General features: G+C 39.0%; 1 protein-coding gene and 1 non-coding gene across 2 annotated transcripts in view; both read right to left on the bottom strand.

Annotated features, from left to right (window-relative positions):
- Positions 1-24,119, bottom strand: part of NEGR1 (neuronal growth regulator 1) — a 960,162-nt gene that overhangs the window by 933,862 nt on the left and 2,181 nt on the right. The window lies entirely within an intron of this gene.
- On the bottom strand, positions 13,358-13,418 carry MIR7273 (microRNA mir-7273). The gene has a single exon (NR_127467.1). It is a non-coding gene; the product is annotated as a microRNA mir-7273 (primary transcript).

Here is a 24,119-nt window from a genome sequence, read left to right as displayed (position 1 = left end):
CATCAGTTTAATTCCCACCTCAGACCCATACTGCAGAGTCTTTGGCCATCCACTTTGGTAGATGGAGTTTCAAGACTTAATTAAAATAATCACCACAAAGCTAGTAGATATTTGATGCTCATAATAACCCCACAAGGAGGGAAGGAAACAAGCATGTAGAAGTCTCTGCTATGTACCAGCCATGATGACAAACACTTCAAAAATACTAGCACGGTGTATTCTCACAACAACCCTAGCAGGCTGATGCTATCATTGGCCCATCTTATGTTTAAGGAAACTGAGGCAAACAGCTTAAGTGACTCGGTCTGCATCACACAACTTCTATCTGTCTGCGACCAGAATTGAGCTCCTAGGTTCCTCCAGCCAATGCTACACCTAGCTACCTAGGAGACAGGTGAAGCTACGTGCCAGAATGAGGGGCCTTTTCTAGGCTGAAGATCAACAGTGTTTTCTTTCCATTGAAATCTGAACTCTTTGCTTGGTCTTCTTAAAGTGAATGACTTCAGCCGCCTTTTTTTAATTGACTTCGGCTTCCTGGCTACCTCCCACTTTAAACATTACACTTCCAGAGGACCCTGCTGTCAAGTGGGAGCTAATTCTTCCCTGCCCGATATGCCCTGTCAGACCTAATCAGAGAGCCAAAAATCCAAGGCTAGTTTACTCTGTATGATAATAATGGGCATCTGGGCTATCAGGCAGTGGTGCATCATGGGCAAATTCAAAGTCACATGGTTTCCAAAATATCACAGGTATTTTAAGCTAAGCAGGTTTCGACCTAAGGCTGTTCCCAGAAAAATAACATGATACCCAGGAGATGCTCTGGCTTGGAGACCAGAACATTGGCATTCAATCTTGCCCCTGAAACATACTCCTGGAACCTTCTAGAAGGAACTTCCCCCCTTGGCTTCCATTCCCCTGTCTGTAAAATGAGAGGAATGGGAAAGAGGGTCATAATAGACCCTTCGAGGTAGGATCTCTCTGAAAGGTATTATGCTCTACATTCCATGACTATATTTCATATGGTTTTGATGCAATAAGATTGTGATGTCCAATGATTACAGAATATCCTCTCTTTTTATATAATTTCCTATTCCTTATGTCATTAAATCAAATGAAGAATTGGCCTGGACCATGTTTATACAATTATTTGCATCTTTTCTAGTAGAACTAGAGCTTCTCAAGGCTGGGGGTTGATTTTTTTTTACACTCTCTGTATTCCCAGTTCTCAGAACATTGTCTGGCTCAGTTCTTGATACAGTTACATTTTATGCATAAATGGAAAATAATCTTAGATGGAAGGCATTAATAGTTCAAGTGGGAAAAGAAGAGCTTTCTATTTAAGAACTTGCTCCTCCTTGTAACAATACTACACAACACTTCACCCCGGTATTTTTAGCCCCATTTTATAGATAAGAACCTGGAAAGTGCTAAGGATTACTGACTTACCCATAGGCACATGCCTAGTACAGGTCAAAAGTGATCTTTGTTGGATCCAAGCTTATTATTCTTCCCATACTTCCTCTCTGAACATTCATTGGATGAAGGTGGAAATAATTACAAATGGTTGCAAAAAGAGGGACAAAAGCTCTCTGATGCTTCCAATGGTATTTCCAATTTCAGATAAGCTTCCCTTGTTTTGAGGTGAACAAAGGAAATGCAAAAGAAAGTATCATGGATCCAAATTGTAAGACTGCAGGTGGTGACATTTAATTAATAACTACACCATACATTAGGTTTGGAAGGGCATCAATTAACAAGGATTTATTAAGTGCCAACTATGCTCCAGGCAAAGTACTGGGCACTAAATCCCAGCTTCAGAGAAATGCCCATCAATTAAATCACAGCAAGATCTCTGTGCTAAATATGAAGGTTGAAGAGAGAAGATAGATTAAAATAAGCCTCAATGGATAAGTAGAGAAGACATCAAATTGTACATTGCAGGAAAGTGGTAATCTGATATTCTTCTCCATTGGGTGGAAGGGAGTGGGAGGGGGGGAATAGAGACAGAGATAGAAACAGGGACAGAGACAGATAGAGAATCAGTCTTGAGTAGGCAAAGGTACCATTGTGGAAAGGTATTATTTGGGCATTATAAACAAGGGGCAACTCTTCTAGACAATAAATGACCTGTAAGGCAGTGAGATCAGGCAGATACCAATGAACATCCTAAACACTCTTTGCTTTCACTTTTCCTTTTGATTCATGATGTCCATAATATCCACTTGCATAGTCATTCCTGGATATATATGCTGATGGACCAGAGGCATGGGTTGTTCATTCAAATATATATCAAAATCTGAACAGCATTCAAAAGGTAAGCAAATCATGGAAGGATGAATCCATTTTCTTGTGTGAATAATAAGGCAGACTCTTGAATGATTGGCAACCTTATTCAGGAAGTCATGCAATGTTTCAGAGATGGATACAATCAGGACCATGCTTTGTGCAAATAGGAGCATCTCAAGGACCTTACTATTTATAAGGAATCCTTCTTGCATTTGGATTCTGTGTACGACTACCTCCAAAAATTACCAAATGGGCAGATAGTTCTTTGTAAATGGTCAAAATGGACAAAGCTATTGTTACCTTTTTCAAGGAGTTTTTGGGAAAATTAAAAAGCCTTAGAACATTGGGTGGAGGTCTACTGGAGGCTAGAGGTCATAGATGTGAGTCATACGGGATAAGCTGCTATCTCCACCCTTATAGAGAACATCTCCATCAGTGATATCCAAGATTCATATAAATATAAAAGTTAATCCATATGTATAAGCTTTCTGGAAAGGTGACCCAATCAGTCCCTGGCAAGAGGAGAAGAGATAAGGACACTGTAAAATAGCAGTAAAAAAAAAAAGCCCAAGAAGAAGTTTTCTTCAAAATTCTGAGAGTCAGTCTCTTTACCTGCTTTATAATGAATATATAAGAATTACTTGAAGACTGGTTAATTAAACAATCTGTCTAACCCAGGGCAATATGTGAAATATCAAGAAATAAACTGATTTTATGAGAAATTCAGAGGAACCCAACCAGAGAGCTCAACATATTTATATTATGCTTTCTTCTTATGTAAGGAAGTTGACTATTAGGACTATTAGGAACTATTCCTATTAGGAATTATTACTACTGGAATAACTATTAAGGAAATAGAAACAATGAAAGAAAAGCAAATGAAGAAATTTGTGGGAACTGGGAGGTAGAAGGGATTTTCACCAGAACAATAAGGGCACAACATTAAGAAAAAGTGAAGACAATTTAAATAAAATCTGTAGTTGCAGAGTTCATAAGGTAAAAAAAAAGAAACCCCTAATTGAATGAGATATCACTTACAGGAGAACCACACACATTTCCACATAAGCTATCCAAAGGGAGGAAGGAATGACAATTATCAAGTATTCCTTACCCAGAGTACTCTGGTAGTCAGCAAGGTAAGAGCAGACAATTTCTACTGGAAAAAATTCTGATTTCTGTAGAACCCTTGAGATGAATGGTAAGAAAGGTCCAAAGAAAGTGTGAGAGGAGATGAGATAAAGCCATGAGAACACTATGTGAGGACACTTGTAAGAAGATGAAAGCCAACAAAGAACGAAGGAGCAAAAATAGTTAGGGAAGGTGACAGTAAGTGAGGAGGGTTTGAAGAAGATTGAGTTCTCTGAGCAAAGTGTCCAGGATAAAGGTTGAAAGAGACAATGAATAGAAACGAGATGAATGATCTATGCAGGGAGCTTTCAAGGACTGCTATTCATTGAAAGTAAGAATTCCCATTTGGGCAGGGATACATTAATTCCATAAGTGCTCTGGGAAGAAGTAGAACAAGCCATGCAGAGCACTCGCATAAAATGTCCAATATTGGCTTGCTAGACTCTCTTAAAGCAGGGGCTATATATACAATCAGGGCTTGCGAACAAAGATTGAGATTCATCATGTGAATGCTAAGTCTTCTTGGGTAGCTTAGCAAACAGAATGCAGCCCTGAGTAGCAAGAGGGTCCTGAATTCAAATCTTTCCTCATGTACGTGCTAGCTGTGTGACCCTGGACAGACATTTGACATCTATTTATCTCGGAGTTTGCTTGTTTGCTCATTCATCTACAGAATAAGAGGATTGACCTTTCTGATCTCTTCTGATATAAATCCATGGTCTCCTGTCCATTCTGAAGGCTTAGAAATGGTCAAAGGAAAATCTTGTAACTGATGAAGGTGAATTAATCCAGGTCCACATATATTTACAGATGGGCATGCTATTGACTTAGGTGATTTTTAGGATGCAAAAGATAAGATGACATCTTGGAAGTCTAACTGGAGGGAAACTATCTCCCAATATCTGGTTATGTTTTATTTGTACGTATATTGTTTTTGTACATAGGTTTGTCAGCACATTATCTCCCCCTTTTTATTTATGACCTTATTGAGGACTGTTTTTGCCTTTCCTTGCATAAGTAGCATTTAGGGCAGTGCTTCTGGCACAGAGACATTGATTAATAAGTGCACGTTGGCTTGACTTGCTATACGTGATAGATGGAAATGCAATGTGTCTCTCTATATGATCACAGCATGAGGGCCACAGCCAAGAGAAGCTTCAGGAAATCAGAGAAAAGTGAGATCAGCTTGGGCTTGAGTAATGAGGGACCATGAATTTAATAAGGTGCAATATAAAGTGTTACATATAGGTTCGCAAATAATTTCACAAGTACAAAATGGAAGAGCATGGTTAAGCAGTCGTTTTTCTAAAAAAATGATTTGGGACTTTTAGATAAATGCACAGTCTTTACGTTGCTCATATGATATGGCAGTCCAAAAAGTTCACGTGTCCTTGGTCTTTATTGAGAAGCTTAGCTTTTACAAAGAAGAAGGTGCTAATCCTCTTGGCAGCCATAGCTAGTATGGTTGGTTCAGCTCTTGGAGCTACATTTTTGATAAGTTGGAAGATACATCAGAATGGTGACATCCAGGCCACATGAGGATTGGTTGAAGGCAAGGGGGACACCCATGTTGTTTCCCCAAATAAATAAATAGAATAGAAGTTCTGGGAGGGAGACCACTTTTTCATCTCCATGTGTCTGTGTCCATAACACGTGACACATAGTAGATATTTGACAAATGTTTGTTGATTGATTGAATGACTAATTGATGTTTAACTTCAAGAAGGGACAAGATTGAAGAAAGATAGCTAGCTGCCTTCCATATTTGAGGGGATTTCTTGTAGAAGAAGGATTAGTCTTTTCCTGTTTGTTCCCTAAAACAGAACTTAGAGCCCTAAATTGGAAACTGTGAAGAGATAACTTTAGGATTAATTTCAAGAAAAACAAATACTAGATAACACCACCAACAACAAAACTCTTTTAACAATGAGTACTATACAAAAGGGGAATGGACTACTAGGGAAGGCAATGAGTTCTTCCTCCTTTCATGTCTTCAAAAAGGCTGGTTGAGTCAGATGAATTAGAGACATTTCTTCTTGGTCATGACCTGAATGAGAAATCCACTATCTGTTCCATCTCTGAAGTTCTATGATTCTGTCTACAAAGACACAGGGCAGTGATAAAAGAGAAAGACCATATACTTTGACCAGGGAGTAAATAGGGTCAATATATTTTAGAATGAATATATGGGGGGAAAAGAGCAAAAGTCTCATGAACCAATTTCATCCAAACAAAACCCTGATGATGGATGACAAACTTGCTGTGAGAAAGGGGGGAAAATAAAACAAAACTGTGGGAATGCATTGATTTATATCAATGCTATACGGATCACAAAATTGGACCCCAAACTGTAGTCAAGAAGAGAAGTTAACCATTACCCAAAGATCAATATGTATTTTCAGGCTATGGATGAGGAATTGAAAGGAATTTAGAATTTTAAAGGTCATCAGAAGAGTGTGAAGTACTGATGGTGCAAATGAGGGTTCACTGACTCCTAACTCATAGGGAAGATTCCACATGATGTATGCATCTGATTAGACACAAGGAATGCATAGTTTTTCAGACCCAGATCTGAGTTGTGGTTGGTACCTAACAACTCTAAGTAGCTGACCTAGAAAAAGTCACTGACCTTCTCTGTGCTTTAGTCTCATTCTCTCTACTTTGGACAAGTTCTTCATGACATACCTCATCAAATGTTTGTTTGTTTTTAAATAAAGTTCTCTGCAAAGTCTAAAGGAATAAATTCATAGAAATTATCATTTACTTGATTGGATTTGGGGAGAGTGGTGAGTATTTCTGAGGTAGGTCAAAGAAAGCATGGACAAGTTCATAGCTGACACCTTTTGGGCAAATCATGAATACAACATATTCCACAAAAAATAGGAGGTTGGGAATCAGTTCCATATTAAACATAAAGAGAAAACTGGGGGCGGGGGGTAATTTACTATATTTTTTATATTTGACAAATGGCAACACTAGGACTTATTAGACCTCAAATCCATTTGAATTTAAATGGAAATACAGACTGCTCATAGTAATACCAACTTTAGGATATTTTTTTTTCCTAGTGGGGAGGTCAAAGGGGGGAAGCAAATGATTTAAGAATAACCCAATGAATTGATATGCCATCTAAAACATTTTCTTCAAATTCTATGCCCAATTTCCCCATACATATAGATAATGCCTATCTTTTACTAAGGGTTCTTGACCCTAATATTCAATTTAAACATTGTTATCACAAATAAACAAACAAAAAAAATTAAAAATCTTCCCAATATTTAGACCTGTCTCTAAGTGGAATGGACTGCCTCCAGGGGTTTGGTTTCCTCTTGCTGTAGGCCTCCAAGAAGAGCTAGATGAACAACTGTTTAGATTATAGTGAGGATTCATTTAGTGTATGAGTTGGAACAGATGATCCTTTCACTTCTCAAGTTCCATAATTATGGGAATTGGTTGGTTAGAGTTAGGTTCATTCTTGGACTTTACTTGCTCTTTGGTCTTCCCAAACAAATGTACCCCAACTTGGTGATGTCAAAGGATATTGATGGGTAGAAAAGAACATGGATTTGATTGGTATCTACCATAGTCACTTCTAACTAAAATTCTGGTAAATCTCACTCACATGATGTGGTTTTATATCCCGTATAATTGAGATAGCATGTAATTGAGACAGCATGATGTGATGGTTGGGGAGAATGAATATCAGCTTCGATATTTACTAGCCATGAGACAAAGAACAAGAAAAGTTCAAAAGAAAATATTTAGGATTAGAAGAGAATGGAGAGGCTATTGAGTCCCCCATCATTATTTTACAGGGGAGGAAAAGTGTAGAAACTCACATTCATATATGTAAGTAGCCGGACTAGGTGGTGGTTGTTGTTCACTTGTTTTCTACTTGTGTTTGTCTCTTTGAGATTCCATTTGGGGTTTGGTTGGCAGAGGCACTGGAGTGGTTTGCCATTTCCTTTTCCAGCTCATTTTGCTAATGAGGATCTGAGGCAAATTGCAGGATGATACTTGCACAAGGTCACACAGCTAGTGAGCATCTGAGGATAGACATGATCTCAACAAGGGGAGTCTTCTTGACTTTAGCCCTGGTGCTTGATCCACCGTACCTCCTAGGTGGCCCACAGCAGAACTAGGACTCAAACCTAATTCCAGTGAATCCAAATACCAGTCCTCTTGCCATTGTATCAACCTGACTCAATTTATACATCTTGAAATGTGAATCATTATAAAAACGTCACCTACCCCCTGAAGGTTGTGAAAAAAGCATTTTGCAAACTGCAGAATCTTTTCTAAATGTCAACTAATCTTTGCATTTTTAGCCAACTAATGAGGATTTCCCTTTAAACAGAAGCAGATTCTGAATGATCAGACAGACCTCTGCATTGTTTAATATAAAGAACGCTCCCTGGACTCCCCAAACTCTCAGTCAGACGAGGACACTGTAACCTCGTGTGATTTATTCATACACTTTCCCCATGTTCTTAAAGACAGCATACAACCCCATCATCCCTTGTCCTCTAGTTTTCAGTTTGGAGATACATGGTTTGAGGCCCCCAATCAAGCTTTACTCTGCAGAAGGAGTTAGGAAGACATCAGAGCATGCACTTCCCTTCATTTCTCAATAAGCCAAAGCTTTGGAGACTCTGGGGAGATGTGGGTCATTTAAAAAAGATGCTGGCTCTAAGGCATATGATCTGGACCTGAATGCAGACTTCTTGGGGAAATTCAGCAGAGAGTAATTTTGTCCCTGATTGGAAGAGGTTTGAAAAACTCTTCCTTAATGGGAGCAAAGTCCTGGTGGTTTGGAAAATATAATGTCTTGGCATATATTCAAAAGAGTGGCACTTCATGAGGACAACCTTGCCAAATCCCTCCTATACTCTAGCTTCTTCTCCTTAGAGCCAACTCTAAAACCAGCTGGAGGCTAAGAAGCATCAAAGGCATCTATCTGCCAGACTCCAGAGCCTGAAAAAAAATCTTTGAAATCAGCCTGATCCTCCATAACCTTCTCTTTGATGTCCCAAGAGGAGGGCATGTGACCACATTCCCGTGACATCAGAGATCCCAGCAATGGGTCAGGATAAAAAGGACAGTGAGGGTGGTAGTTCCTCGTTGGAACAACAGATGCAATAGCTCTTCCCCATACAGTTTCCTCTGACTTTCAGACCATTCCACAAGCAAAGGATCTTACTTAGAGAGACATGGAAGAGCTTCAGCGATCATCTACTTCCTCATTTTGCAGTTGTGGAATTGAGGACCACAGAGGTTAAGTGATGTGTAGACCATTTGATGCATAAAAAAACAAACACACATATTGCCTCAGAAGCCTTAATCCAGTTTTAAGAACTTCAGAAATACACATGCTGCAGACTTACAAAGACATCGTTCCAAAGCTGACATCGGAATGTCTTTTCTATTCATTTGGTTGTGGGAATTTTGAATGAGGAATGTTTCATTTTGCGCTGAGGCAGACAACCCCTTTCCTTATGCCTTTGTGCCCACCACAGTCTCTGTAGGGCACCTTCTTGGGCTTTGGGACCTGTGGAGGAGGTGTGGATTCCTTGTCATTCTGGGGTGACCATCAACATTGCTATGGATACACAAAGTCTCTTATTTGAGATGACCTGAAGTTGGGGGAGACAAATCTCCTTCAAGTGGCTGGGCAGGAGATGAAGGAAGTTGAACAAGACTTCCAAAACTGAGTGTGGTGATGTATAGAGCACAAGACAGGGATATATTCCATCTCAATGAGAAGCACCTCATTAGGCTGCATCCCCCAATATGATACAAGATTACCAGGGATGAAAGAAGGTCTCATTTTTGCCTTTGTATCCCCAGTGACCAGCACAGTGCCTGACTTAGTAAGTCTTTTATTATTGTTATTTTAAATATTAATAGAAATAGCAGCTTACATTTATATGGCACTTACTATGTGTCAGGCACTATGCTTTATAATATAATCTCATTTTCTCCTCACAGTCACCCTAGGAGGTAGGTGCTATTATTATCTCCATTTTATAAAATGAGGAAACTGAGGCAGGCAGAATTAAGTGACTTGATCATTCACAGTCTTTGTAAATAACTGAGGTTAAATTTGAACTCAGGTCTTCCTGACTCCACGTCTGGAGCTCTGTGTATTGCAAAGTCACCCAACTGATTATCTATCCAAGGCCATAAACTATCAAATTAAAGGCTGAATTCTAACCCAGGAACTCCAATTCCAATCCAAAGGCTCTTCCCATTAGACAACACTGGAATGTAGTGGAATTGGCAAAATGGAACTGCAACATTGACCCAATATGCATTTCAAGTTTGTATTTCTAATTGAAGTTCACCAGAAGCCCTGAATTCTAGTCCTGGCTTCACCAAAAAGTCACTGAACGTCTCAAAGGCTCAGTTTTCTCATCTCTCAAATAGGGATAACAATGAAAATGGCCTCTTAAGAATCAGGATTAGAATTTCCAGTACAATATGAAATTTCAAGAAGGTAAAAAATGAGCATTCTATAAAAGAGTGCCACAGAGACGTTCTTCCCAGTGATTTGGAGAGATCTGACCATGGGTATGCCCACCCAAGAAGAGACTTTACCAACTAATCCAGAGACATATGAGGAAATGTGTGACTCAGAAAACATCTAATATTTCTTGCCCAAATGATGACTCCTTTCCTTAATCAGTCAAAGAATCTCCATTGCATCTCTTGCGGTGACCTTCTTTGATGGTGTACCAGAGTGAATCAACAAAAGCTGCTCTCCTTTCAGGTTCTTCCGGAACGAGAGCTAATCAATTGGTCTCTCTTCTGATCAAAGGAGACAAGATTTGTTCAGCCATTTGCAAACCTTACGGTATTATATAAAGATTGATTATTACTCTGATTGTGGTTATCCTTATCATCATTACCTTGCTCAATCGAGAGTCTCTTTGGCACAGTCCCCAGTTGAGGGCCCCACTTCCTGAACACTAGAATCTCCTAGAGCCCTAGAATCTCCTAAAGCCTAAAGATATTTGTGTCTTTACAGCATCCTTACTAAGGTTTATTTTGTTATTTTATTTGAAGAGATCTGAGACCTTTTCTCTGTCCCAGCAATACCGGACAGTTTTCCTGGAAATCTGGTACTTTGCTAGTTATGACCTCTGCATAACAAATAGTGTTTCTCATGTTAAATATTGTATTTGCATTATTTATTTATATTTTGAGAGATTGCTTCAGAGTACAGCCATTTTTTTTTATCATGTTTTGAATGCTCTTTCCTCGTCTCTATCTCTTGCCTCCCCTGGCATCCTTCAATTGCCCAATAAAGTACCATCTTCTCTAGGAAGCCTTTTTCCAAAGTCTATTTTAGTATCTTCTCTCCTTTTTCAACCATTTCCTTTGGGTTCAGTATATAGTGTGCACATATTTGTTTGTGTGTTGGCCCCCCTACCAGATTGTGAACTTCTTGAGGAAACAGCTGGTATGGTGCCTCTTTTCTTTTCACCATCACTTAGTACAGTGTCTGGTACATAGTAGGTGTTTAATAAGTGCTTTAAGTTCCTTCATCTTTTTTTTTCGTATTCCATCCACAAAAAGAAAATAATGGCAACTGATCAAAAAGTTGCAATTAGTTACCAATGCCTGGAGCTATGTCTATAAACCCAACTGGTTTAGCCATTTCAAGGGCCAAATAATTTAAGAAGTCCATCCCATTAATTGTGAGAGTGATAAATTGTAACTGGTAGAACTGTCCCTGCAGTAACGGCCATTATGCTACTCTCATAATTCGAGAATGGCCACAAGCAAATTATCCAGTGCACAATTGAATAATGGCATATGGGGATGAGCCCAGAATGAAAATAACTGCCGAAAAATGTTGATCAATTTGCTAAGCTGTGTAACCTCGTCTTGGGCAGAGCCTTTGTCTTTATTTCTGAGACTTAGTACCACTGGTATTTGCCTATTCAATCCAATTTCCCCTGATAGTCATTTGATAAGTGTCTACCATGTACAAGGCACTGTGCTAGAAGCCAGGAGATAGATAGAAACTGAGGTAAAATGGACCCTGCACTCTATAAGAGCATAAATCCCATTATATACTGAATACCACCACATGCAGATTAATAAATTCAGAACCTTTATGGAGTAAACTCAAATATCTTGGGGAGGAGCCTCTGGTTTCTAGAGGGATTCAGCTGAGAGAATCATCTGTAAAGCATCAGGCATGGAGTCAGGGACATCTGGGATTTAACCTTACCTCTTAGGTAAGTGGTCTTGGAGAAGTCATTTGGACTTTCTAGCCTCAGTTTCCTCATCTGTGGGAACAATGGATATAATAATAAAGAACCTTATATAGGTCTCTAGCATCTGCAAAGATTTTACTTATGCCATTTTATCTGAACTCTTGTCTTATTAAGGGAGTCACTCTTGTTATGACATGATAAAGGGAAAAGGGACCTGTTCCAGGTAGAAGACTAGAGCTCAAATCCTCCCTCTACTAAATCTTAGTAATTTTTCTGACTTTGTATAAGTCAACTAAAGTACCGTGGCTCCATATGTGAAATAAAGCTTGCTTTGACTGGATGGTCTAAAAAAAACCTTCTACTTTTTAGAACAATGGTACATTAAACAAGCCTACCTCCAATACAAGCTGTCTATGTGACCTTGGGTACCTCAATTACCCAACCTGAGACTCAGTTTCCTGATCTGTAATATGGATATTGGATTAGTTGATCTCAAAGGCAAAATTGGAATACTCATCTTCCTGACTCCAAATAAAGTGTGGTTTCCATTATTCCACCTACTGTAATTCCCAGGGCTGTTATATGGATCAACAAGGTGATATATGTAAAATGCTTTGCAAACAGCATCCTTTCTCTAAATACCAGTTATTCTTGTGGACTCAAATGGGGCTTCAATGAGATTAGAAGACTTCTTTGACAAATCAGCCTCATTACAACACTACAATACCTTTTTTACAAGATGGAGATTTTTGTCCCAATGATCCCCATATTCATCTTTCTCACAAAACTCCCTATTCATGTATACATTAGAAAGCAGCATAAAGACCATAATTGGTCCTAAATGTGACAGCCCATCTGCTCAGATCCAAATGCTGCAGTGACATAAGGCTTTTCTTATCCTCCCTCAACACTTACCTGCTCGTTCTCCAATTCAATTATAGGTTTGGAATTTCCTGAAAGTAGATGGTTTATGACTTCACTCATATTCCCTCACAATAAACCACCTTTAACACACATAGAAGAGCCTTCCATTAGATACTAGAGAAAGCCAGTTGGGATAATATGTGGAATATGGGGCTAAAGGTCTGGAAGCCCTGACTCCAAATGCTGCTGTATACACCTGCAGGGTGCATGACCATGGGCCAGTTACTGACATTTCCCTTTGCCTCAATTTATTCATCTGTAAAATGAGTTTAGATCTGATGACTCATAAGTCCTCTTCCATATCTAAATTTATGATTCAATAATCTGTTATTGTATAAGTCTTCTGGTTGAGGACTTCATAGATAGATCATCTATAATCAGTATGATATGATAGAATGTCAATGTTGAAAAGAAGTTGAGATCCTCTACACTAGCCCATACTGGAAGATGAATCTACTCTCTTTATAATATCCCAATCAATCTCTATTATAAGACTGCCAGAAACAAAGAAGAAAAACAACTGCTTGATCATATGGGTTGATGGGGAGATGATTGGGGATGTAGACCCTAAACGATCACCCTAGTGCAATTATCAATAATATGGAAATAGGTCTTGATCAATGACACATGTAAAACCCAGTGGAATTACATGTTGGCTATGGGAGTGGGGAGGGAAAAGGGGAGGGAAAGAACATGAATCATGTAACCATGGAAACATATTCTAAATTAATTAATTAAATAAAATTTAATAATTAGAAAAAAGAAGACTACCAGTGGAGAGGAATACACCATCAATCAAACTAGGCATGGATAAGCACATTCTATACATGAGTGCTTCTATCCAGGCCTAGCTTGGTTGGTCGTGTATTGGGATAATATACAAAATATCAAAATTAATTAATATTTAAATATTGGAGTAATGATGATCTTCAAGCTGGCATAACATGGTTTCAAGACTCAAGTCTGATCCACATTGACCATTCCACCCTAGAAAAGTGACTTTAGCTTTGGAGCAGTAAAGGATAAATGCCAAGGTTATAAAAGTGGTAGACTAGAACAGTGGTAGTGACAGAAATGAGAAATTCATCAAAATATTTTTAAAGTACTATTTGCCAGTCACTTTGGTACCTTCTGGGGACACAAAAACAAAACAAAGAGAAAACATGAAATTTAGATTCTGTGGAATTGATATGCTGGAAATCAATGGGCATTCTGGCTTCCTAACCAGCATTTCTTATACCCTTGGACCATCTAAAAATGAAATATGTTATGTCTCTTATTCAGATCTTTAGTTTAATCAAAGTCACAAGACAAAGGAAAATAGCTAAAGCTATAATGAAAATATGGTTTCTACATATTTACCAACTTCTGCAACTCTGAAAACATGACAATATTGTTAATGGGCATCAATCAACACTTAAAAAAACAACATAAACAATATTATTTTTAAAATCCCATATCAATGGATCTGCCTGAACACAGCAGCTTCAGGATGTATGTTTTAAAGCTCTTGGAAGCTCCCAACCTTTGAATTCCAATTACAAAAAGCCTCTGATAAATCTTCTACAACACCATAGTCAGTGACCTACTTTCCCCATGAAATTCCACAGGGCAATGTAAAAGAGCATATGATACATCCTTAGGAGAAACTTGGCAACATCTTTGATTTTCTCCTATATGTGGAAAAGACAAATTCCTGTGTCTAAATCGGGTTCAGATTTGTTCCTCAATTCCAGACCCCTGTAATAAGATAGCACAGGTTCTGGCAAGATCTAACAAACTAGAAATTGGAATGCATGCATTTTGAGGGCAGTGCATTTTTTCTTTTTTTTTAATTTCTCCTTTCCTTCCTTCTTTCCTTCTGTTCTTCCTTCCTTCCTTCCTTCCCTCTCTCCCTACCTCCCTTCTTTCTTTCCTTCTTTCTTTCTTTCTTTCTTTCTTTCTTTCTTTCTTTCTTTCTTTCTTTCTTTCTTTCTTTCTTTCTTTCTTTCTTTCTTTCTTTCTTTCTTTCTTTCTTTCTTTCTTTCTTTCTTTCTTTCTTTCTTTCTTTCTTTCTTTCTTTCTTTCTTTCTTTCTTTCTTTCTTTCTTTCTTTCTTTCTTTCTTTCTTTCTTTCTTTCTTTCTTTCTTCCTTCCTTCCTTCCTTCCTTCCTTCCTTCCTTCCTTCCTTCCTTCCTTCCTTCCTTCCTTCCTTTCTTTCTTTCTTCCTTCCTTCCTTCCTTCCTTCCTTCCTTCCTTCCTTCCTTCCTTCCTTCCTTCCTTTCTTTCTTTCTATCTTTCTTGATTTTAGGTAAAGCACAACATAGTTAGTTAGTTGTCAGCTAAGATGAAAGACAGCCATCTATGTTAGTAGAAAGAGTGCTCAAATCCATGAAATGGAAAATTCACAAATAAATCTAGAAAGTAGTCATGACTACTTTCATAGTAAGATAGATTGTTTGAGTTTCAATGAGTTGTTGCGATTATCGGGTCAAACTTTGTCCCAACACAGAAATCCATTCAATATCATGCCTGTCAACTAGTAAGCTCTGTTAATGTGATTTTAAGTCACTTATTTCTGAACCACATGGGAGAAATGTTACATTTAAGATTATTATTCTTGGAGGAGAAGAAAGGGGGAAAAACTATGAACACAATTCTGCTTAGACAGTTTCATAGCACTAGGGAAAAGGTTATCATAGCACCTACACTGAGGATAAAGTAGAGACAGAATCATCTCCAGCTCTTCATTATAAATTCTATTCTCTATACATGACTTCTTCCTCAACTTCTTTTCCTGTGGAATATAACAAAATGTATAAGATTGGGTAAAACACGGAACATGGATGCTACATGAAGCCTAGCAAACCCTTTCTATCATATAGGAGAGATGAGAACACTAACCAATGTTCCCAAAAAAACAATAATAAATCCTGTCTATAATAATACAATATAAATATTTGTCATTGTGGGAAACTGAAAGTTCCATCTTGCTTCTGCCACTGTATGGTTAAAGCATTTTATATACACACATATGTGTATAAGTATATATCCATATATGTGTATTTGTGTGTGTGTGTTTAACCATAGAAAACTTAGACAAGGTTGCTTATCACTTCATGAATTTTTGTAGCCTATAGAGATTAAGGTATAGTGTAAAGAGTTAAAATTTAGGGGAGACGGAGGCAGGTAGAAATTAGTTTCTCTCTGCAAAGAGTATTATATTTTTATGAGGTTTATTAAAGTTTAAGGATTAAAGAAATAGAGAATAAGAAAGCACATGCCTAGGCCAGAGAGGCCTAGGCAGGATAACCTCACATCATGAAAGAGACACGTCTGCTCCAAAATGGAAGTCCAAAAGAGCCCGAGCCTATTCACAACCAGGTTTAAATACCCCATCTCGCTCTTGGCCCAGGTGAGAATTCAGTGAGATTAGAGGGCATTCTGGGGAAGTGGAGCAAGGATTTCTGGGGATTGAAGTCCTGGATTCAAGTCTATTTTTACAATAGTCAATAGAGCACTGGACTTGAAATCAAGAAAACGTGTCTGCAAATCCTACCTTAGACATGTATTCATTGTGTGACCTTGGGAAAAAAAAAACATTTACTATTCCTTTTCCTCAGTGTCCTTATCTGAAAAATAAGGTGATTAGAGCTGTCTACTTTGTTTTTTAAATAAAAACCTTAGTTTCTTTTTTAGTAACAACTTAGAAATGACTAAATCAGAAGGGCAAGGGTCAGGCAAAAGGGCTCAAGTGGTTTGGTCAGGGTCACACAGCTAGAAAGTATCTGAGACTAAATTTGATCTCAAGTCCTCCTGATTTCATGTCTGGCATTCTATCCATTGTGCCACCTAGTTGCTCCTGACAAGGTCTTCTATACCAAGGGCATCAACTCATAAATAAAATAGGGGCCACTCAACTATATATAAAGATGCCCTTGGACTCCATAGTAATGTAGAAAGCTACACATCAACATTATCTATGTTTTGTTGTATCTTAAGTTTTATTTTGTCAAAATTTTCTAATAATTTTTTTTTGGGTTCAAGCTGAACTTGGGAGTGGCGTCTGGCATCTCTACTCTAAAGGCCCCTCCTTGTGATTGTCATTCTTGCCAGTTCGGTTCCATTCATCATTGTCAAATGAAACATCCAAAATGGTGAAAACAATAATATCCTGAATTACTGAAGCCTGGTAGACGTGTACTGGAGAAAACTCTGCAGGGAAGAGAGAAGTCGCAAGTCCAGCTCAGGATGACTCATCAAACGATACACTGGAAAGTGGGTGGAATTGGTCATCAGACAACTGGTCATAGATTATGCTCAAAGTCAATCAATTTTCTCAGTTCTGTAGTTTCTCAGTCTCAAGGCATAACTATAATGAGCGCTAGCTGGCTGGCTACAGAGAGAGCCCTTAGTGACTCACCTAGACAAGCCTCTGCATTTTACAGATAAGGAAACTAAGAAGAAGAGTGAGTTTGAAGAAGCTCCCTTGGCCCCATGGCCAGTTAGTAACAAGTGAGGAGACTAGAAGCTAGTTCTTAATGGAAGAGATACATATTCTGTAGTTTTAATTTTGAAGTGCATCTCATTATTTGTTTTCTTTCTACTCCTTCTGCTTTTGATTTTACGCTTTTCAATGATTCTAAGAAAGTGTCTATAGGGTTCACCAGACTGCCAGAGGGATCCATAACTCACGCGCGCGTGTGCGTGCATACACACACACACACACACACACACACACACACACACACACCAACCATACCAAACTAAGGAAAAGGCACTGATTTAGGAGACAGATGGGCACAGGAGGGGAAGACATCTTCATTCTCTTTCCAAGAAAAGTTGGGACAGAAGAACTCAAAGAAGAGAAACAGTTGTAGCCATCATGCATCCCAATGGCAGGAGCTTGGAAGTCAAGCCTGGAAGGAAGGTATACATATGGGCATGAGATCAGGTCTAGTGACTAAATGATGACACATCTTGACAAAGGGATTCTTTTGGGGTTGAGTCCTTCATGGAGAACTGTACACTCCGACCAGTCATTCAGGATGCAGAGAAATTTACCAATAATTAAAAAAAGACATATGGAGCAATTTCCATAGAACAATGGAACGCTGCAGAAATTATAGCCATATTCTGTTGACATCCCCAGAAAGAATTCTATTCTAGTTGTTTTTATCAAATCACAAAAGATAGCAGGCTATCAAAAATTATCAATATACTATTACTGGAAAGTGGTTCCTACTCAATGGAGCTTTGTTAAAATATACTTAAACCCTGGCTGGGACCATTTTAGATGTCTTATTAAAATGCTCCTTTGTCAATTACTGCATAGGAAAAAAGTCACAACATACATAAGAAATTCCCTTAAGACTTTGGTTAGTAGGTCTTACTTTTGAATACTTCATGTGAAACAAACCCAAAGCATGGTGAGTCCATCTTTATTGAGTTTACTTCTTTCTGTACAATTCCTTTGAAGCACCCATTATGGGGTCCTTTGCTCACTCTAAAATAGTAACTATCCCTGCTACTGATTTCCCATGAATGTAAATGGCCTTGTAAACTCCCAGGTAAGGGTAGACATCCACTCCACTCCCCTATTCCATTGAGCACCTCTTCAGGGCTGTCTAAGAAATAAAATAGCATGTCAAATAACTTCTGGATCCCAGTCATTGCATATAACCCCAATGCTTTCCAGTTGTTGATATGCCTGTAGTGAAGAGAATCGATTTTACAAGAGGGGGAGGAGTAAAGTTATAAGTAACATTGTCCCTTTTAAGCAGAAATAGAATTGGACCTAAACAGACCAAGTCAAAGGTGAAGAGAAGAACTTCATCTGGGATGTTGGATTATTGTGGACTCGTCTAATGGAATATGCAATTTGCATACCTCTGAATGCAAGGAAATCAATTACCGCTGAATCCAGGCTTAATCTATAGGTACAATATTCAGTAGACTGTGAATGCTGATCTGTATGATTCCTTCAGTGCAAAAGAAGGATATCATTGATGACCCAAGAAGCGATGAAATATCTATCAACTCATGAAATAGTCAAAATAATTAGGTGTCTTTTCCATTGCTGAGTCTGTCTTTTGGTAGTCTAGAAAGAGCAGTAATGGTATCAAAGAATATATTTGTGGGAAATACATAAATTTCTGAAATGGAGGGAACAGAATATGAAACAATAAAATGTAATAAACTAAGGAAGAATCTGGGTACTACAATTGTTTTTGTGGAATATAACATCCTGAAGACATTAAAAAAGGGACTTAGATTAATTTCCCCAGTCTAATATAATGTGAAAAGCTGTTGGGAAAATAAGATCAGAAATGCTCAATATTCACCATATCCAGCCACCTATTCACATGACTCTCCTCCATAGAGCTTGGCCATAGCAGAAGCAGAAATCTCCTTGATTTCTCCTGTACCATTTCATCAATACCTATTCTGCCTTCGTAGGACTGAGTTTTCTTTGTCCAGTTTGTTGATTGAAGACAGCAAATATTTAGCTTATGAAAAGAATCTTATTTTCTTGACTAAGCATGAAAAATTATTATCAAAAAGAAAGCTAGAGCATTCCTATTCAATGGGTGCAAGAAAAATATGGTAAAAGGATGAATGTAAAGATGATGATCAAAATGTGTGTCAGAGCATTGTTGGGACACAAGTCAATTCAGTTCATTTCAGTTTTATTAGCATTTATTAAGGATCTGCTCTTTTCCAGCATTGGACTAGACAATGGAGATGTAAAGAGAACAATGAGCTGTCCCTGCTGTCAAGGAGCTTCCATTCTACTAGGTGGATACAATCCACAGGTAGATGAGCAAATATAAATTATGTGAAAAATTTCAAGAGACAGAGAGCACCAACAAAGACCTGGAGAAATCAAGGGAATCCTTAGGTAAAGCATAGCACCAAGGCTATGATTTGAGGGTGAAGGGGAGAAGGAAACAAGTATTTATATAACATCTACAATGTGGCAAGCCCTTTTTTATAAATATTATCTCATCTGATCCTCACCACAACCCTAGGGTTCAAGGACTATTCATATTCCTATTTTACATGTGAGGGAACTAAGGCAGAGATTACAGGACTTGCCCAGGATCATAAAGCTACTGAGTGTTGGACTGGATTTGAACTCAAGTCTTCCTGACTCCAGATCTAGTATGCTATCTGCTGCCCCACTAGATGCCTTTTTGATGGAGGCTAAAGATTCTAAGACATAAGAACAGGGTTTTTAATATAATATTTAAAAAACACTAAATATTTAGTTATATCAATGTGGATTTGTGTTTTATCACAATCACAATAAGAAACATGCATATACATGTAAGTGATGTATGTGGATAGTATACAAGCTTAACCTAGTCATCGAAGCTGTTGCTCTTGATCTCTTCCTTCAAGATATTAATAGTTTAAAATGACTACTTCTCTTTTCAAGACGTTGTGAAAAATCATCATTTTGCCTTTGTGGTGATGGTGGTTGTTGCTGCTCTCTCTCCTTTCATTCCTCTCTGGAGAACCAGAAATGACTTCTATGAGTAAGCACTGGCTTCTCCTAAAGGGCACAATTCTTACTGGTAGCCTACCTGCCACTTTGTTCCCATGCATTTTCTTAGAAAAAAGGGATGCATCCTTGACACAGAAATTGGCCACGAGCTCTGAATCTGGGAAAAGGAGGGCCAACTCTCTTCTGAGACCATTGAAACCACAAGGAGAGAAAGCAAAACTCTTTGAGGTTGAAACATCCCCTAAAATATCTCCCAAGAAGGTGGTGCATAGCCAAAGAGAGCTGAGCTTAGAATAAGGAAGACCTGAGTTCAAATCCTACCTTGCACAATTACTCACTCTGCAATTTTGAGCTAGCTCATTAAGCAACTCTCAGTTTGCTCATCTGTAAATGGGGATAATGATAGTATCTACCTCATGGAGGTATTGTGAGGATCACATGAGATAATATGTTCAGAGCTTTGCAGACCTTAAAATCTTATATAAATGGGAATTCTTCTTACTATTGTGGACCTAGAAGAGGAAGGTCATATCTGTTCCAAGCTGACAGAGGTCCAGGTGGAAGGAGAGAGCTTTATTCCATGGAATGCTACCATCTTGATTCTCGCAGTCAGGCTACTGATTCCCCATGATAGTTTGATCTTAACCAGATATAATCAGTGGCCATCATTTTTGATTAATCATGTTTCAACTATCCTTAGACTTATCAGTTTTACATAAATGTATAATTCAACCCCAGCAAGGCAAGTTACATTTGCCTAAAATGACGGTCCTTTAAGACCTAGATGTCCACACAATGAAGATAAAGAGTCAAGTAAAGTCACATATTGAACCAAACCAATCAATCATACTATCTTTGGAGAGGCCATTCTTTCACGTAAAGTAGACATTGAAATCACATCATCTTGGAATGGTAGAACTATAGGGAGGGGAAAAAATCGAGAGCTATATACTCTATAGATGTAATTTGTAAACAAAAATGACATATAGGTGTTGTATGTGATACAATATATACTTGTATCTCTCTGTCTCTCTCTCTATCTCTCTATCTATCTATCTATCTATCTATCTATCTATCTATCTATCTATATCTATTCTCCATTGCTCCCTTGTTCTCCCACCTTCAAATCCTAGGAATAGTGGATGAACCAACAGGAGTGTTGCTTCCCAAATTCTTATTGGAGCAAAGTTTCCATTGGCTTTCTTAGTCTCCGGAAGGTAAATACAGAACAATCAGCCAGACCTCTGATATCAGCACTTACCTTTAAGTGCTTCCACATGCATCACTTATAGAAGTCAGAGTTGTATAAAGGAAAACAAACCAACCAAAAATCCAACCTTCCAATACACACGTAAGTGGGATAGTTTTCCCTGGAGCTCAATGGAACATGCATCCTCAACACAGCTGCTGGCCCATTTCTATTACCAACAAGTTAATGGAAACAGGTTCTTAAATGCAGATCACCATTTCAAATGCATTCCAGATGGACAAAGAATGATCTAAATCCCACTTTTCCTGTAGGGGAAAATGTCAAAAGATAACTCCCAGTGTACGGCTGCCTCATTAAGTCCATTACCATTAGGAGGGTCAGACCTCTTCAGTGCATCCTTTGGAGTTTGGGCAATGGGCTAGGTTAGCTTTAGCAAAGGACACTTTTGCATTTAATGTAAACTCATTATGTTGATGCGGTCAGGAGAATAAGTCCGAGATATTGAAAAGATAAAAGAGAATTTCCTGAAAGGGTCTTCACTGCCTTAAATCCAGATGACAGCCCTTCCAAATAAGAGAGCTCAAGTCAGTGCTTCTCATATATTATTCTAACAAGGATTTTCTTGTGGCATTATGATTCTAACTAAAGAGCAATGAAAAGTCTTGTGATCCCTAATATCATTTTCTCTCCCAAAATGTATCTTGTCACCTGGGAGATGAAAATGATCATTTGATCTGAAGATTTCAGTCTTGTGGTAGTTCCCCCAAAGATCAGGCAGAGCTGAGGGAATTTTTTCTGTTTTAGGCCCCAAACACTGAAATGCAGCTCATCACATGAGCTGGAGTCATTGTTTGCTCTTCTTAAAAACATATGCAAGAATATATGTTTAAATGGTGCTACGACTTGGTACCGATTTGGAATCAGTTCTATCAGAAAGTACATTGCTCCTGGAACCAAACAATTGGGAGTGAGGGGGCAGGGGAGGAGAAAAAATGCATCTTCCTCGTAATAAAAGGACACTCAACCTCATTCAAGTCCCTTGAATTAAAATCAGGCAATGTAGTTATAGAATCTGACTTTAGAAGGAAAGGGTGGTCATACAATTCATGGTTGTTGATGCTATTCAAGCACCTTCCCTTGAAGCTTTGGGTAGGATGAGGCACAAGCAGCAGATTCTCCCACAGGGGAGCACTTCAGGACAGTGAATAGGCTCATTTTAGCAATTAAAAGAATAAGGGAAAACTACACATGAATAAACATCTTCAAGGCATTTTTCCATCCATGAGGAATATGAAGGACATTAAGCCCAGAGCTCTCCCCAGAGGCCTGTAAGATACTGTACAGAGTAACTCTGTACAGAATAAAGTGGTACTGCTCCTGCAACTGGGTGCAAGGCCAGCAAAGGCTGCCACCCAATCTTTTGATCTCCTTGTTAAGTAACATCATTAGGTGGTGATTATTTTCATGAAAAAAATAAAGTTTAAGCTGGAAAGTATCCCACCAAAGAGAAATCATTAAAAAAATTGGGGTGGGGACCCAGATGATAGTGAGAGACTAATGCAGGGCACTTGAGGCGAGCTCATTTTGTACCATGGAGCCTCGAAGGAAGGCCCCCTAACATTGGGAATATCCATTCAGAACATGAAGATCACTTGGGAGAAAAGAATAGAACCAAAGATGCCTCCCTCTCCTGATGTCGGAACCCAGAGCCAGGAAGGCTAAAGCACTGCGGGGCAACTTGCCTTGTTCTTTGAGCATCACAGCCCCCCAGCTCTGCTCCCACACAGGAAAGGGGAATACCTGAACCCCCCTCATGTTAGGGTGGCAATATTTGGCTAGGGAACATGCAGACTGCAGCATCCATGACAGCTCCCTAGGCATGGAAGATCATTTTTCATTCTATGCCATGAATGTCCAAACTTCTTAAAAGAAACTTGTCCCACAGCAGGCAAATTTGGGAAACACTCAAACCCTCTGCAGCTACAGCTGGGGTGCTTCCAGTGCATAATGTCAATGGCAACCAACATGAATCCTTTCCTGAACCCCGATGCTGTGTGCATTCTGCTCTTACAGTGAGTTCACGACAAAGTTATCAAAATCGACCATTAAATATATATTCCAAATGCAAAAAAAATGAGGGCCCACAGCCATTTTCCCTCTTCTCCATTCAGTCTCAGTGGAGAGCTTTCTGGAGAGCCCAGTCACATGCCACACCCAGGAAAATAAATTGGAAAGTCTATTTACTATTAGAAGGCATTCACTTACAGTGTTCCATTTCACCTTGTCCATGGTATAGACATGAATGTGCTGATACTCTGCAGCCCACAGTCAAGAGCTATCTAACTCTCATTGGACAGGAAGGGGACATCTAAGGCAGATTTGAGCCATATGTCCGGTGGAGCTACAGAGCGAGAGCCTGGCTGTTGCTGGGCAAGGAAGGTGCAGGGAGAGAGGCTTAGCCCTAGTGAAGTCTGAGCTCTCCCTGAGTATCCATTTACATCCTCCCAAAAGAAGAAATATTTTCAGTACTTCATTCTGTTTAAGGGGAAAACTGAGCTATTGGTGCTTAGTGGTGACAAACCACTTCTGCTCCAAAGCTTATGAAAAAGGAGACAAGCAAAGACAGGGAGGAGGGACAGTGGAAGGAAGAAGGGAGGGAGGGATTGCAGGATAGAGGGAGGAGGTGCCGAGGAGGTGTGGAGAGATATAAGAGTGGGGAGGGAGGGTGAAAAGGAGTGGCTGTACAGGAGAGGAGAGAGAAGGTGGAGAGAGAGGGAGGGAACAAGAGGGAGAGAGGGAGGAGGAGAGAGAGGGGAGAGAGGGAGGGAGGGATGGAGGGAGAGAGAGAGAGAGAGAGA

Source organism: Monodelphis domestica, chromosome 2, assembly GCF_027887165.1.
Source record: "Monodelphis domestica isolate mMonDom1 chromosome 2, mMonDom1.pri, whole genome shotgun sequence".
NCBI classification, from domain to species: Eukaryota; Metazoa; Chordata; class Mammalia; order Didelphimorphia; family Didelphidae; genus Monodelphis; species Monodelphis domestica.
Note: the sequence above shows the minus strand (reverse complement) of the source record. Positions and strands in the feature narration are given on the sequence as shown.